The sequence below is a fragment of the Manis pentadactyla genome, chromosome X, assembly GCF_030020395.1.
Source record: "Manis pentadactyla isolate mManPen7 chromosome X, mManPen7.hap1, whole genome shotgun sequence".
In the NCBI taxonomy this organism is placed as follows: domain Eukaryota; kingdom Metazoa; phylum Chordata; class Mammalia; order Pholidota; family Manidae; genus Manis; species Manis pentadactyla.
The window spans coordinates 3,682,976-3,700,924 of NC_080038.1; the positions used below are offsets into that span (position 1 = coordinate 3,682,976).

Genomic DNA, 17,949 nt, shown 5'->3' on the forward strand with positions numbered 1-17,949 from the left:
CTGGATGCTCTGCAGGCCCGTCTTGTCCTCGTGCCCCATGCTCAGGCTTTACTCCAAAGAGAAACCCCGAGTCCATTCCTAGATCTCAGCACAGGCTTCTTGCCTTTGCTCAGATTTTTGTGCCAAGACCCTTGTGTTTTATGGGCTCTCGTCCACCCTGCGGCGGGCTGTCCACACTTGGCTCGACTGTGCGGCAGGTGAGTGGTCTCCGACGATCTCCTCGGCAGATTCCCCACCTTCCTCTGCACTCCTGCATGCCCCTCAGGGCCTCCCCCACCATGCATGGCTCAGAGCCCTGGCATTTCCCCCCCACCTCTCCTGACGTGCAAGGTCTCCGGGCTGTTAGCTTGAATGCACCAGGTGTGAAATTAAACTTTTATTCACTCTTGTCTCATATGGGGGAGGGCTAATTAATGCCTTTCTGTCACTATTCTCAACTCACTTCCAGACTTGCAAACAGGGTCGTGCCTAGAGTCCATTCTGCTGCTGCCTGAGAGCAATGGTATACCTTCCTTCATTCAACAAATGCTTTCCAAGCATTTTGGTCTGTGTGCCAGGGGGCGGATGACAAAGCAGCCCCTGTGCTGAGATGGGGCAGGGCAGGGACGATGCAGGCTTGCCGTCAGAGACGGGCTTCCTTGAAAGGAAGCAGGGACTTGCTGCAACCAAGGGACATGGATGGCATCATGCAGCCTTCCGCAGGGGACTGCACCCTCTGCAGGTCTTCAAGGAGGCCTGGGAGTCAGCCGGGTAAAGCCTGTGGGGAGGCAGGGCTGTGGGCAAAGGGTGGAGGCAGGGACATGTCCCCAGGGATCTGTGCATAAAATGAAGTCAGGGAGGGCTTCTCGGGGGCAGGGACATTGCAAGGAGTTGGTTTCGCACTTGGAAAAAGGCGTGTGGCAGGAAATTGGTATTTCCATTTCCTAGAGGTCACATAGAATCTACCCACTTCAAAATCTGCGAGGTTCGAATCAGGGCTGCCCTGCCCATTATGGGATATTTCCAGAACGTGAGGACCCAGGGAGAAGACAGCCACCTGTGAACCAGAAAACAGCCCCTCACCTGCCACCAGATCCACCAGGGCCCTGATCTTAGACTTCCAGGCCCCAGAACTGTGAAAAATATATGTGCGCCATTTATACACCACCCAGATTGTGTGGCATTTTGTTACAGCACCCCGAGCGAATTAACGCACATTCACCAAGTAGCTTTCTTCTTGGATTCGTTTTTCTCAACATGATGCTTGGGAAGGGAGAGAATAAGCCAGTGGCCATCCACCCTGCTGGTCTGCGTGAGTTATGTTTCTCGCCCAAAGTGCCCAGTGGTGCTCTGGTGTGCACTACGGTCACTAGGACGACACCCGCCTTGGCTTGGGGACGCATCACCCATGTGCTAGGGGATGGAATTCCAGCCTGCGCACGCACCCACAAGAACCGAATGGTCCCTGATGCTTGCTATAGCCTCAGAAGGCCCTCTGACCCCTCCAGCCCCATCTCCCAAGACCAACTCCATTCCAGGGGAGCCTCATACTCGGGCCCACTCACTATGTCCCAAGTGCCATTCCTTGGAAAGCAAAGGGTCTGAAGACATCCAATTCATCTGGGAAATGCTGATCCTTATAAATAGATTTTTTTTTTTTTTTTTTTTTACTGTGGGACATCTTGGACTTTTTTATTTCTGAAAACACATGAAAATCCCAGAAGGACCTATATTATGAATCTTTTCTGGAAGGTAGTCCAGCGAAGAACGTGTTTCCGTATTTCTTGCTAATTTCTTTTTCCTGCCGTCGTCCCCTCTCGTTTGTGTCCTATTCTGTTCCTCCTGTTCTCAAAACAGTGCCAACACGGTAACCCTATCCGGGTCTTCTCTGACCCCTACTCCAGAAAAACGTCCATCTCTCTGTGCAGACCCCAGGCACGTGGCATTCACGCCATTTGTCCAGATCTCTGTCTCTTTTCACTACTGATATGTTCTTACTTTCTGGGTTCAGGAAAGAGACATTATTCTAATTCAGCCTCTCACCCTGCCTTCCCTCACCTCACTGGAAGCCCGCATCTGGCTCACACTGAGTGTTTGTTAAAGTCAGACTCAGAATAGACTAGCTCTGGGTCCACACGTGTTAGATGTCGCAGCTGCAGCGGCCCTGGGGACCAAAAGCGGGAGGTGGTGTGGTGAAAGTCAGCACCGAGGCAGGGGCACAGGGGGTGGTGGTCTGGCTTGCTGCCCTTCAGGGACCACTTGGGGCTTCCAGGCTAGACTCGGCGAGCCCGATTCTCGTGACCTTCTCTATCCCACCCGTCCTGGGCGGTGAAGCCCCTGGTGACCAGGAACCTGTGATTACGCAGCCTGTACCTCCGTGACAACCATTCAGCCTTCACTGCTCTTTCTTGGCAAGGGTGACTTCAGTCACCTTCCACTGACCATCTGTCTTCTTCCCCTAAGGCCCTGCCTGCGGACCTCAGCCCTCATTACAGCTCCAGGTCCACTGACCTCTTAGACGAGCAGGAACAGTCAGGATGGACAAAATAAATTAAAATTGTCCTGCCAACTTTAGAGCCACTTTAGCATCACTGCAAAGGCTGCCCTGGCTGGGCTACCCTGTGTTGATGTTCGTGGTTATTTAATTCTTGTTCTCATACTGGAAATTGCAGACCCTAATTTTTTTGTATGGTATAACCTAGCAAGGATTCAGACCCTTTCCTAGGAAGAGCCCTAGGCTCTTACATATAAAATAAGGTCCAAAAGGGAAATTTGGGTTGCCTAGATTTTTCTCGAGTTGTGCCGCTGAGATAGGGAGTAGCCAGGGTCTCCGCTGAGGGTGTCCTTCTCTCTGTGATAGCAAGTCAGAGATGAAAAGGTCGGTCTCTTCTGCAGCAAAGAATTTTGTCTTACAGGGGCCCCTCTGTCCCCCTTTTCCTGCTTTCCCTAAAATCCCCTTCAATTTTGGATAATCCCAAACCCATCCATCACTTTTTAAGGAAAATTCATTACAATTAAGAGATTTGGCTTCTTTCACTCTCTTTTTAAGTCCTGCCCATAGAAATCTACATTTTCTAGCTTCTACTGAGAGACTAGCCTGGTAAAGAAAAGAGTGGAATAGGAAAGTGCATTTTGATTGTGTTAGACCCTTTCAGGCACTGACTTGTTTATTTCCATGTTGGGAATCAGAAGCCCTTCTGAAATGATGTAAGAGGGCATTATATTGGGAAAATTCCTGGACTTATTAATGTGAGGATGTTGGCTAAATTCTAGGGAGAGAAAAATTACTTTTTTCTGAGTAGGGGTTCTGTCTTCTGCTAATAGAAAATCAGGTAATAAGAAAAGGGGGAAGGGAAAAGAATGAAATAACTGTTGGAGGAATAGATCAAGAAGTTCACTTTTCTGTATTTTATATTTCTCATATATAATTTATTTGCACTGAGTCCCTCTATTACCTTGAGAATGCAAAGAGCCGATGAAATCTACTAGAAATACGTATTAAACATCTATGTTCTAGTCAATGTAAGGTTAATTTTCTCAGTTTAAAATAGGCTTTTTTGTTATTGTTGTTGTTATCCAGGCCCTCTAATGGGATTCAGGAACAAATCCACACCCTTTCCACACACAGTAAACACGCTGCAAGACAGTGCTTGATTTGTTCGCTCACATATTCCCAAAGGTTTTCGACAAGCAATTGAGAAAGAACCACAATTCTCAGTGGAACTTCAACTGAGTAACAGCTGGACAAATTCAATAAATACAGGGCCAATGGGAAAAAAAGTTGTGTTATGATGGAGAAGTACTACTCACACAGACCCATTTCATCCACAGTTTTTGCTAAGGAGGTATCTTGGCATTACTGTGCCATTATTCCCAAGGATTGCAAAATGCGTGGATTCTCCACACTGTGTGCCACCATGTAGGTTATGCATGGGGGGTAAAGCAAAGAGGCATTGCTCCAGAAAATTCTTCCTCTGGCACAAGTCTTATGAAAATAACAACTCTGATGGCTAACATTCCTTGAACACTTGTTACAAGTAGGTGGTGAGACATTTACACAGACTCTATAATCTTTTCCCAATGGTAGGAGCTATTGTTTTCTGTATTTTCCAGATTAGGATATTCATAGAACTAATTTATTTCAAATGATAAAGTCTTCCAGAAAGATGGACCCAAATGCAATGAATGCACTCCCTCATTCACTGGAGTTCTTGGAGAAAAATATAACTTGCAAGTGGGTAACCAGAAAGGATTAGTGGAAGAGAGGAAATATTGATCAACACCGACATTCATGACAGGGGAAGAGAATGCATTTCAAAGTGGATGAAAAAATGGCTGGAAACTCACCAAGGAAGGCCTGGAGGCTCACGCTCAGGCCATGGTGAGAATTTGCTCTGTTTATCCCAGTACGGGTGATGAACCCTCAAAGCCCATGTCAGGGAATCTTTGAGCCATCCCGTTAGAATGAGTGTGGTAGGAGCAGTAATGACCCTTCCCTCCCCTGTGAGTATATGTCACCTTGCATGGCACAGAGGACTTTGCACACGTGATTACGTTCACACCTGGACTTAGGCAGATTGTCCCAGATCATCTGGGAGGGCCCCAAGTCATTCCTTGTAAGAGAGAAGCAGGAGGTGCAGTTTCAGAGAAGGAAATAGGACCGCGGGAGCAGAGGTCAGAGTGGTGTGACCCCAAGTCTCGAAAAGCTGGAAATGGCAAGGAAACACATTCTTACTGAACCTCCTGGGAGAAATGCCAGCCAGTCTGCCAGCAGCCTGATTTTATCCCTTTAATACCTGTCTCAGAACTCACAACCTCCAGAATAGTAAAAAAAATACATCTGTGTGAAAGCACTCAATGTGTGATCATTTGTGGTAGCAGCCATGAGAAATGAATACAGTGAGCTAACCGCTTACACACACATGCTTCTCTTCTACACCACGAAACCACGTTGGTAGGTCCACGCTGTGCCCTGATGCACAAGGGCCGCAGCAGGGCTGTGTCTAAGGTACTGCACAGCAGCACGACCCTTTGAATGGAATCCACATTTGATAGTTCATGTCCTGTTGCTATGGCGCCTGGATAAAATGGCTCAAAGGCTTTCTTTTCCCCCCCTAAGGGCAAAATTATAAGCTCAAATATTCCAAGAAAGATGAGCCACTTCTCATCTTTATTTCGGGAATACAAACATACAGTTATTTTTTCCAGAAGTGTGTATGTCAGAAAATCATTTCGGTGAACGTCCTTCGCATTATTTGGAAGGAAACACCATCTAAAAATGCACAAGTCTTCACATTGATTCTGTTGACCTTTGGCTTGCTAACCTTTTCTTTGCTATTTTCTCAGAGAAACTCATGAATTGTTCCCACAGAAATATAAAAGGCGTTAGCGAATTGGACAGCATCTATTTTCTTATCTTTCTTCAGTGTCTGTGATGAAAAATGACTCTTGGAGATCATCAATAATTGTGACATTTTCTAAGTTGGATAAAAATCTACCATCAAACATATAGCCTTCAAGGATTCACCAGAATATGTGAATTGCATGCTACATTTTTTTTTGTTTGTTTTCTTTTGTTTTTTGAATGACATACACACAGGTAGATTCTCTGGCTGACTGTGGAAAACATCACAGATTCTTTAGATTTCTATGAAACAAAGAAGTCCAGCTGTGCTCAGAATCTACTGTAGAGTCATCTTGATTTTTTTCCCCTTAACATCAATGCTTTGTGAATCAACACATACCCAGAGATGTTTTTGAGTTGTTTCTTGATTTGAAAGTAGGATTTTTGATAGAACAGCAGCCATAGGCACAGAGCAACTCAAGTTGAGAAATTCTTGATCATGGGGCATAAATCAAACCCCCAAATCCAGCCTTTGTTACCTTTCACTCGCTTGAAAACCCCACAGAACTGAGTGGAATTCTGACTAACACAGTTCCTGTTTCCAAGCCTACAGAGAAAGCTTGCCCGTGTTTCTGTGAGTATGAATGATCGCTAAATTTTCTGTTATTTCCCTTGTTAGCGATTGTCCCCCAAGACAGTTGGGGTGGGAGACAGAAACCTCCACTGGCGTCCACACAGTGAAACTAGTTCACCTGGTTTTCGTTTCTTCAAATGTTTTCTCAGTAAGATTTCGATTTGAAGAGTTAAAGACCCCAAACTTGAACTAAAAGAAGAACATTCCAGATCCTAGTACTAAAAACGCCATGTATTCTGTGACTGTGTAATGTCTTACTGCACGCAGGCTGCTGTAACAGAATGCCCCAGACTGAATGGCTTAGACACAACTGACCATTTATTTCTCACATTTCTGGAGGCTGGAAGTCCAAGTTCAAGGTGCCGGCAGATTCTGCATCTGGTGACGGCTCACTTCCCGGGTCACAGACACTGTCTTCTTACTGTGTCCTCACGTGGTGAGGGGACGAGGGAGCTCCTGGCCTCTCCTTAGGGGGACACTAATCCCAGCCCTGGGGGCTCCACGCTCATGACCCCATCATCTCCCAAAGCCCACCTCTTAATCCTATCCCCCTGGGGATTCGGATTCAACGCATGGATTTTAGGGCGACTCAAACATTCAGCGTATAGCAAACGATGACAAGAGAAAGACACAGTAGGACAAAAGAGAAGAATGTCAAGTGAATCTCAGGGATCCGACTTGAGAGCGTCGGTGTTGGGAAGATAGGTTCCTTCAGATCGTGCTGACCACCCACGCAGGCTCTAGACGGTTGATAGGTGTCAGGCAGGTGGCATGGGTCGGGGGAGGTGTTCATGTCGGGTAAGATCTCCGAGTGGGTGCCAGGAGCTTCTTGAGAAGGCGAGAGTCCATACAGTTAGTAAATCACAGTGGAACTTTGTGATCAGACAGGAAAACAGTAGAATATATACATATTTTTTAACCTGTATCCAGCCGGTGTTGAATATAGGATGCGCAGGGATTCTGTGTTTCATACCCTGTGCCTGTGTATGTGCTGTAATTGAGAATTTAAGAAGCAGTGTCTCCACGAGGGACAGGAAGCATGGGGAGCCGTGGGCTTGTATGTCAGGGATTCCTGTTTCATGGTAGAGCTGTGTTCGGCTGGCTGGGGAAGAAAGCCGGGAAGAGACCGCATTGATGGAGTGCTAGAGGCAGCAGCACACCCCCTCTGGGCAGGGCCGCTGGGGCACTGTAATAGGGTGCCTCACAGCTGTGCCAGGCCACTTGTGTGTCCCCTGCTAGAGAGAAAGCATCTACACCTACGTGCTTTCTCTCCTTCTGTCACCCTAGGAGCAGGGACACCCGCCTGGGAGCCATGTATGGTGGCTTTTCTCTCTCTCTCTCTCTCTCTAGTCCAGTCCCAAAGTCCAGAAGAGCTTAGGTATGTCTTCTCCAAACGGTGGTCTTGGTTCTCCTGGTGGTTTTGCATCGTGGTACTTACTGTGCATCGTGGAAAACCCCTGGTCTCCCAGAGATGCTGATGCCTGCTAGCTCTTGCAGGTGACATGCAGGCTCTGTGCTCAGACGTCCCCCATTTCCATCCTAGCTCTTCTCTTGACCGTCCTTGCAACCTACAAGGTCCCTAGACTTCACTAGGATTCATGTTCCCATCCCCAAAACGTGGCTGATGACAGAATACCTCCCTTATGCGTTGTAGGGAGGATTAAAATGAGATTCTTCACAAAGAGTGATTTGCACAGTGCCTGGTGTTGGCGAGCAGTGGGTGATCCACTGGTGCTCGCTGCTATGCTAATGGTGCATCCAAGAGCTGTGATGGGTGGCGGGGAGTGATCTTGTCATGCCTCACGGGCCACAGAACATGAGACTGCTCTGCCTTGCAGGGAGAGGGTCTCCTCACCATGCTGGGTCATCTGCTTCCTCCTCTGGAGATTCCCTACATCCTTCCCTTAGTCCTCCCTGTCTTGGGTGACTCTGTCCCTTGGGTGGCCATCTGCTCAGGCTCGGTGGAGTCTGTGTGTCTCTGGCTTCAGGATAGTTTGACCACCAGTGAGCCCGGGTGAGACATCACAGGAAGGGTGGAGGCTGAGGAGAGAGGCACCTTTTCCAATGGCTCCTGCAGACTAATGGGTCTGCCTCCAGGTGGGAGGATCTCTGCCTTCGCCAAGAGGTGTGCTGGCTACATGATGCTGCTCAGAGTTCTTGCACAGTGGGTGGTGTCCCTGCACACATTTCGAATAGACCATTAATTAAAACAACAAGAAGGACAGACTCCTTCCCCAGATACGCCTGCTTGGAGCATGCCCTTTATTTCTTGTTAGTCTACCCTTTCTCGAGTATGCCGTATAGTCAGACACATTTCAGAGATGATGCTTCCCCAGATCACTCACAGAATGTGAGTCCGTGAGTGCCAGCCCTTCTGGATAACACGTGCCACTCTAAAAGGCTTTGGAATATACAAGCAGAGGGAAATGTTAAGGTCTGGCCATAGAATCATTTTACTGAGCTGTATTGTAAGATTATGCATTTAAGTCCATGCTCTGTGGGTATGGGTTTTGCACTCAAACATTCTTAGCAGCCGCTAGCATTAAGCACATACACAAAAGAAGTACCACAGTGGGTATGATACCTCATGTATATACATAAATGTTTTGAACATACATCTGTTTTATTTGCACAGATTTCTCACACTCTTATTTCACCTGGTTTGTGATGGTAATTTGTTAGTCTGAACCTATTGCTATAGCAAATGCACTATTTCTGTATTTTTTAGATTTGCTATTTAGGTTCAGAAACCTCTGGAAAGTGGACTTCTGCAATGTTACACAAAAGAAATGGGGCAAGAGATGCTTTAATTTCTCCCAGCAACTATGGTGAATCCTAGTAAAGTATTTCACTGATTGTCAAAGACCCTTTCAACCCCCGTGTTTGTGTCCACATATAGGATTATCATAGCTTCTAGTCCTTCTGGTAAAGACAGAAATTCTCTTCCCATTTCACAATAACCCTCGATGCTCGATTTCAGTTTAGGTGCTAGAGAAAGGCCAATTATTGTAGGGTTTGGGGGCATGGGGATAAGAGAGTTGTTGCTTTCTGCATCTGAATGGAAACTCAATCCAGGGATCTCTGAGACACCTGAGGATTGTTCCTTTGGCCCAGAAAGAACCTGCTCAATGTGAACTTTGAAGGGAACTCAAACATTGATGTCCAGCTCTTTGATGCAGACTGTGTGTGGTGCAGTGGGTCTCAGACCTAGGGCAGCGGTTCCTCGAACTTGCCCCTACCTAAACCAGGACCTTCTTCTGACATATGTGTTTCCCAGAAGTCACAGACAATCACAATCTAGGGGAAGCTCTGGGGAAAACCTTCTTTGATGGCAGAAAATGAATTGACAGATGCAGGCAGGAATCAATAACAGTGGGCATACACTCTAACCTCTGAGCACAGTATCCAAAATTTTTTGTGTTGCCCAATATTTATTGACCAGCTCTACCCAGGGCGTAAGAAATGCTTTAGAGAGTCAATGCTTGATATTCTTCAGTTGTCTTTAAACCTAAGATGGAATATTAAGCTAAGGGATCGATTCCATATTTAAAATTCACCCTAACTTTTCTAGGAGATTTTTATCAGAAAGTGTTCAGTGCGGAGGACATGGGATATATAAAGTCAATATGGGCTACTTGGTTAACTGTGCATGTTGTATGTGGATAAATTCCACCTAAATCCACGGTATTAGTGGTTCTTTTCCCTTTCAACCCAGAGAGAAACTGTGAGCAATGTCGTGGTAATCCACACCCTTGAACACCAACTGTCCTTGGTTCTCCATGGAAGCCAAAGTTAGGGCTCTACCATTAATACTTAGAAGAAGGGGTAACTTGTACACGCTTTTTGTGTTGTCATTAACACAGCACAGAGATTTCTACTCTTGATGGAGCCATTGATCATCCCAGTGCGAGTTTTACCTGCTGAACTTGACAATACCTTCCTGCCTTTTACCATGACTAGTCCAGGGAGGGTTGATGGGGTGGGGGGGGGGGTGAGTCTGATTTCCAAGAAAAGAGGGATTGTGAAGAAGCAGTGGGAATGGATAAGTGCATTGATTTTTGCTGTGTAACAAATCGCCATTGCTCATTACACTCACCTATGACCTCACTAGGTCTGCGGGCCAGGAACCTGGGAGCGGCTTCGCTGGGTCCCCTGCTCAGGGTGTCTGAAGGCTGCCGAGTGTCAGCCGAGGTGCTTTCTCATCTGGAGGCTCGACTGGGAGGGAATCTGCTTCCAAGTTCTCTTGGTTTGTTGGGGGAAAACATTTGCTTGTGACAGTATCGTTCACAGCAACCTGCTCCTTCAAAGCCAGCGACTGCAAACATGGGGCAGAGGGCAGCTTGGCTGCTTCTGTACCCAGAGTTGTCCTAGGGTCTTCTTTTAAAAGGCTCATCTGAGGAGGTCAGGCCCACCCAAGATAATCTCCCTTTTGGTGAACTGAGTCGATGGGGGAGACTTTGGTTACATTTGGAAAAGCAGGCCCCTTTAGCCATGAAACACAACATGGGGTGCCACCCATCTCCTCTCCAGGGGAGACATTCTGGTTTCATAGCTGGTGGAGCGGGACAGCTCCTGGCCCCTAGAGGCCAGAGACTGCATGCCTAACGTCCTGCAGTTCACAGGACGCTCCCACAGAAATACGCAACTGGTGGAAAACATCAGTAGTGCCAGTGTCAACAGACATGGAAAAACCGTGCACCGCATTTTGACTTAATAAGCTGTTTCTCCAACATGGTGTTTAGGAAACAAATCAACCTGCCTCTTAACTATTCTGCAGCTGTTCTGTGGGCATCAACATGCACTGCGGTTGGCCGTAGCATTTCACCCAGTTCATTTTTATGATTCTTGCCTCTTCCTTCATGTCAGCTCTTGGTGTGTGATTTTTTTTCCTGTGAGTGTTTTGCTCTTACAAGGTTGCTTGTTGTTGTTGTTTTGCTGTGTGTTTCTATGCATTCTGCGATTGTGAGCTCCTTCAAAGGGGGGCTATGTAAAATAAATAGCAATAATGTTGATGTTTACAGCGCTTATGCCTAGCAATTTCAGGAGCATCATGAAAGAAGACAGAGAAGCAAGTGACAAAGGAGTTTGTTTAGCGTTTTGCATTTCTTGTCTATAAATATGCACAGACCAGCGTTCCTCTGTGGTGAAGTCTTCATAGGCTGTTTTTTTTTTCAGCATAAGTATGCATTTAGTGCTTAAATGTGTTTCACCCTTGGATACCTTCAATTTGTCTTCGTTTTACAGTTTATTCTGTTAATTAGAAAAGGTTATAAGATTAATAACTAGTCATTGCTAATGCATTCAATGGACCACACATTCAGCTTTGATGAGGGCTTCCCCGCTCCCAAAGGAACATAAATATCAGTTCATATGCATTGTATCAGGCGGTTGATGAAGTGCACTGCAAAAAGTACTCAAGACAACAATGGCCCTTTAATGGTTTTCAAAATCATCCAAACATTAAAAATGCAATTATATTCCCTGTGCATAATAAATTGACTACCTTGGGAGGGACGAGATGTTATCAGTTGAGATGATGTAAATCATGTGAACAGATTCTGGTTGAATATGTAATAATCACAATAGTATTCATAGGAGTAAGAACAAAACTTTATAGTTGTACAGGGTTTTACCATTGTCAAGGGATTTTCACAGCCCATTCATGACCTTTTTTTTCCAGAGCAGTTAAAAAATTGCTTTAAGATCACGTATTAGGTGGTAAACTGGAGCTAAATCTGTTTCTACTGACTTTGGGTTCATTCCTCTGTATACTTTTTAAGCCCACCAGTTCTATGGGAATGAACAATACAGAGTTTGGGCATAGCAATGAAATCAACTAGCAAAGAAAAAATAACCGTGTTGAGAGATTTCACAGAAGAATCCCGGATGAAATGGGGAGCGCCTCACCATTCAGCTGAGCTCTTGGAACTGTCTGCAAATAGTTGGGAGGGGCTGACTCTTCAGGAATTGTTGTCTAATAGCTTTGCCATAATTAAAAAGAAGGTGAGGGACCCTGTTCCTGACTTGTAGCTGACTGCCTTTGGCTGTGTGCTCACACATTGGAGAGGAAGACAGGAAGTGAGAGGCGGAGCGAGATCTCTGGTGTCTCATCTTAGAGGGACACTAATCCCGCCAGGTGGGCCCCACCCTCATGATCTGATGATGTCCCTCTACATCCTGAAGACCCCCATCTCCAAATACCATCACAGTGGGTATGAATTTTGGAAGGGTACATTTCTGCTATACAGTGGATAATTTCAGAAAATATCTAACAAGCACATTATGAATTAATGGTGCATTTTCAGGATTATTCTATGTTATGTTGGGGGGTCTGATTTGCCTTTTGGGGTATCATCCCCAATCATGCTATATTACATGTTTGCTCGTAACACGGTAACCTTTTACGTATTGGGTGATTATGCGTTTAAAACACACCATTCATTTACATTGAAAAGGCGCAACGTTTGGAAAGGTGGGAATGGGGCTGCCAGTAATTTTCCACTCATTACTATAATACAAAGAGCATTTTTATGGAGGAAATAGCACAGGGAGTTTGGAAATAGTATTTTAACATTCTCACATTTAAGAAGCAAAATTTCCACTTAATAGATAATAGTAGTACCCAAGGGAATGTTCCATTTTTCTGATTATTTCAGACTTTATATATCAGGGTATGATTTAGAAACCAGGAATTGCTGTATTTTTCCTTTGCATAACTGTTGACTACTTGGTTTAGTAAAACCAAAGGAAAAACATGATCTGTGTATTGTGGGAGGGAATTCAGCTGGGCTTAGTGGTACCGTCACCTTGAATGATTAGAAAATACTACCTAGCTTTCACTGAACACTGACTAAGGTAGATTTTAGTTGAAAAAAATCATGGAATTATATGATGCATAGGCCTCTGTCATGAAAACATGCCATGTAGTGGAGTGGTATCTACTATTTCTGGATTTGAGATAGAGATTTTTGGGTGGAGCCCTACATTCATGCCCAGTCATGTGACTTTGGGGAATGTCCGTAACTTCCGTCGTTGTTTACACAATAGTGATACTAACTACCCACCCACAGCCACACAGTGTTGGGAGAGTGTTATACGAAAAGCACAAAATAATAAACATCTTTAAGAAGTAAAAATGACACAAAGGAAAAATAAGCAGTAACCAATTATGAAGTATCAGTCAAGCAAATCTCAATGTTATAATGCATTTTCTCATTTAGAAGGAAAAATGACTACAAGTTATTCTGGCTGTTACATCTTCATGGAACATTTGGCATGATGTGGTGTGTCACACAATCAGCCTTGTGAGTTTATCACCACTGGATGCTATCTAAAGGGTTCACACAAATCGTGTGACTTGAAGACAATTTTGTTATTTTCTATAAAGGGAAAAGAAGTTTTCCCCCTTAATACACAAGTTTTGAAGAAGGACTTCATTGAAATTATGTTGTAATTCCAATCTGTGTATTACCCATAGTAATCTTGGAATATATGTTACCCGGGATAACGTAGCATATAGGTAATGTGACCTATATGTTGACTTAGGCAATTGGTAATGTGATCCTGAGTTAGATATATAAATCATTTTCTGAGGTCATAATATGTCTGGTTTCATTTGTAAGAGTATAATGCTCTTTTCGGGGAGGAAAAAGGACCTAGTAGGTTGCTAGATCTAGCAGGTGGCTGGACATACAGTGGATTTTGGCAGTGCACATTTTTAGAGTTGAAAACCTGAGTGGCTAAAAACAACACACATTTATTGTCTCACAGTTTCTGTGGGCCAGGAGTGCAGGCATGGCCTTGCTGGGCCACGGAGAGGCCGCCTCCAGTTCCTCCAGACACGGCACTGATTCTCTCCAACGTGGCATCTTGTGCCATCAAAGCCAGAGTCTACTAGCAAGAGAGAAGTCTCAGGTTTTTGCAACCTAGTTATGGAAGCAACATTCATTACTTTTGCAATATTATATGTGCTGAAGTGAGTCACGAGGTCCTAGCCCACAGTGGCTCCACAAGGACTTGAATATCAGGAGGCGTGGATCATTGAGAGGGGCATCCTAAAAGTGTGCCTTCCACAGATGTCATCTCTCATTAAATCCCCCCCCCAGAAAAGAATATTTAAGAAGAGCAAGATACATGAATGGGCTGTGTTTCCCATCAGGTTAGTGAGGCTGGCCAGACTGGAATCCTTGTCCTTAGCGATTTGTCAGTGACCCACTGAAATCTCCTGTCTTTTGACCTCTGTGTCCAGCCAACGCGGCATGATGCTGAGCAGCATACATTCAGTCTTGGATTTGCTTCCCAGAAAGACGCTTCCAACTTTATGGTCACAACATGTAGACAGTTACACACATTCCTATTTTACTGATGGTGAATAGACCCTACATGCATTCATGACCTTGAGAGCCCAGTGGCAGCCCAGATAGAGGAATTGCTTTTAAAATATGCTTCTGTGTCAATTTTACAAACAACAGATTGTCGTTGCCTGGAGCAATGACCTTGAAATCAGAGCCGCAGATCTGTAAACCTATTCAGCCGCATGGTTTCCAGGTAATCTGAAATTACAGTGCTTTTAGCACTAATGTATTTATTTATTTTTTCTGACTTTTGAAACTCTTTTATGGTTGCTTTAAAGCTAAAGAGTTCCAGTGTCCTGTGCTCTGGGGATGTGCCCTGCTTGTCTTTCTTTCTAGAGAAATGTGATCTCCCTGCTTTAAGGATGACGGTGTTCAGGAGCAGGGCAAGTCCCTAGATGCCACGTCAACCAAGCTTTGAGGTGGCCGTGTCCACAGTCCTGCCGCAGCAATTCAGAATCACTTTCTATTTTCTTAGGTAGGAGTACAAGGAAGATGTAGCCCCACTTTGTGGATGATTATCCCCATGAAGCCTCGTGCCAACTGCTTACTGGTGTTTTCGTCTCTGAGGGTGGTGGTGAATGATGTCGAGTCAGAGGACACTGTTGATGCATTTGGGAATTTTACAGTTGCTATTACATTTCTCTTGAAGGGAGCTATAAAAAAAAAATGACGGCTGTAAGAAAATGTTTAAATCGATGAATGGTATCTGTGTTTTTCTTCGTCGCCTGTCTTCCTGACCTGTTGCCCGACCCTCTGGGCATTTGGAGCATTCTGCTGAATGGATACCTTATTCTGTCTGTTAGTGCTAATATTAAGCACCGTATCTTGGCCAGAGCCTGAGGACACTAAGCCAAATCATATCTGCTCTTTCCCTCAAGGAGCTTATAGCCTCAAGGGAGTCTGACAAGGAATTTGGCAAATAAAACACACTGCAAGAAGTCATAGAAAGTATGTGCATGCAGCTATAGGGCTAAGTTGCAGTTAGGCAGGCAAAAAAGGGAGAGGATTTCTTCCTGGCAATTGGATAACATTGTTCTGTGAACTGTTATGAAATGTTTAAAGAGTTAATGTTACTTCTATATCATTGGTCACATCAGTGCATGATTAATTAGGGTAGGAAGGGGCCAGGTCCTAGCAGGTCTTGTGTGCTAAGCTCAGATTGAACTTCATCCTGAGAATGACAGGAGCTGTTCAGGACTAAGTCCATTAGAAGACTAGTGTTTATGGGGCAACTGGAAGATGGAGCATCTATTCATCAGACAAATAATGGGTGGACAGAGAAGTATGAAGATAACCTCTAGGGCCTTATGACTTAGGACTGAGAGATGAAGTCCTAGGAAGGAAGAAGGGGCAATATTTCGGCTGGTTTATCCAACACTTCTCTCTCAGTGAGCACAGCTAATGTACGCAGAAGGAAGTTTCCTCAGTGGGACGAGAGAGGGGACAAAATAGTAAAAGATGATCCAGTCACACCTAAGTGATGTGGGAGACACGAGGAGGCAGGTGGAATGCTGAAGATACCATTCCTTGGAAGACCTTCATGGAACCGTGGGCTTTGATGCAGGTGGTCTTTAGCGAGGGCACTAGGGCCTTAGAGAAGAGCCCCCTAAGGACATCGCACTCAAGGAAAGGGTGAATCCAGAGTAAAGGAACAAATCTCCCCCACCCACAGCCCCCAGGAAACTGAAAAATAGTTTTGTGCTGAGCACTGGGAGGGTAGGCTACACTGCCTGTTTCCCCAAAATCTGCCAGTCATGGTTGGCCAACTCACTACCGTTAATCCCAGGAGACAAATAAGAGTACCCCTTCTGGAATGCATCAGAGAAAGGCATGTATGTTAACAATGCTGTTTATTGGCAAAAAGGAACATGGAAAATGTTAACATCTAAATATTGTTCTTTAAAAAGTCTTCTTTAAGGATAACACAAGAATGACTCAGAAATGTTCCAGAATTAATTCAACCATGGCCTACTTTCAACCTTGTTTTCCAAATAATTGGTATCTTCTTAACAAACTGAGCAAACAATCTCAAGGAAGTACACCACACTCAAGGAGAAGATTATGTTTATTTCGCATCTTCTTGATGCAAGGAGTCCAATCAAATCATCAATTTCATATCGAAATGCAAATGCATGCAACAGAAACTTAGCTAATGAGATGAGGTTTTCAGAATACTAATTACTACCATGTGACACTGGCCCTTGCAGTCCTGGGATAAAGCCCAGGTTTGATGCATTATAATTTTGTCTGTATTTTTGGAAGTATTTATTAAAACTTTCTTTCTTTCTTTTTTTTTTTTTTTTGCATCTGCTGAGGATGATTGACCTTTCTCACACTACCATGACAGGTATTGGAATGAAGATTATTTTAGCATATAAAATAATTTATTGACTGTTGCCATCCCTGTTCTCCATAAGAGCTGGAATAAAATTTGAATTACTTGTTCTTTGAACGACTTATGATAATCACTGATGAAGCCATGTGGGCCTAGCATTTTCTTTCTCGAAATATTTGACTGGGAATTCAGTTTTCTGAAGGTATATATGACTTGAGACATTCTGTTTATTCTCTGTTTTTAAGTTACATCTTTCTCGAGATTCATTGCCTTAATGTTTTTCCTATTATCTCTTTAATGTTGCAAGATCTTATGGTTTTCTCTTTGTCATTTCTAATATTTGTTATTTCTGCTTTCTCTGTCTCTCCCTGGCTATTGATCAGACTGGCTAATGTGTTCATTTCATTGAATCTATTCAAGAACCAACTTTTGTCTTTGTCAATTTGCCCTGCTACGTATTTGTTTTCTATTTCATTAAACTCGGCTGTTCTATCTTTATTTTCTTCCTTCGGTCTGTCTCCTTCCTGATTATTTATCAGCTTTTTCCAGATGGTGATGAGTTTATGAATGTTCAGTCTTTCTTCTTTGCTAACATACCTTCTGTCTCTTAACTCTGCTCTAAGCGCATCCAGAAGATTGGATATGTATTTTTCATCAGATGGTTTAAAAATAGTTTCTAATTCCCATTATGCTTACCCCATTTCCCAGTGGATAATGCATACTTAAAAAAAATTATAAATATATAGGGACTTCAAAGTTCATTGCAGAGAGTTCAGAAATCTACACTGTCTGTTTTCCATGTTTCGAAATACATCAAGACCTGCTTTTGGTGCAATGTATCATCAGGCCAAGTGAAAGGTTCCTGCAGGGTTGCAGAGGATGTGTACTTCGCAATTTTTAGTGTAATATATATGTCCGTCACATCAAGTGTACTAACTAAAGCAGTCTGATCTCCATTCTTGCCAAAATTTTCATTTGCTGGTTCCATCAATCACTGGAAAAGATATATTAAATCCCCCACGATAATTACAGATTTCCCTACAACTCCTTTTTGTTCTTTCAGTTTTGACTTTATGTATTTTAAGGCTTTATGTTTCTCACTGTGAATTTTGTTTATCTAGCAATGGTTCATTCATCAAATACGTTTTGTCTGATAGTACAGTTGCACTAGTTTTTGTTTATTCGGTAGTTACAAAGTTTATTTCCTCCTGTTTATTTTCTTCAATCTCTTTGCCCAGTTCTGTTTTAAAGAGGAGAATTCCATAATGTGTCTGCTCATTCACCTGCTGATGGACTTTGGGGC

General features: G+C 44.1%; 1 protein-coding gene across 3 annotated transcripts in view; it reads left to right on the forward strand.

Annotated features, from left to right (window-relative positions):
- LOC118935932 (steryl-sulfatase) overlaps nucleotides 1-17,949 on the forward strand; it is a 461,597-nt gene that overhangs the window by 158,717 nt on the left and 284,931 nt on the right. The gene's annotated exons all lie outside the window — the stretch shown is intronic.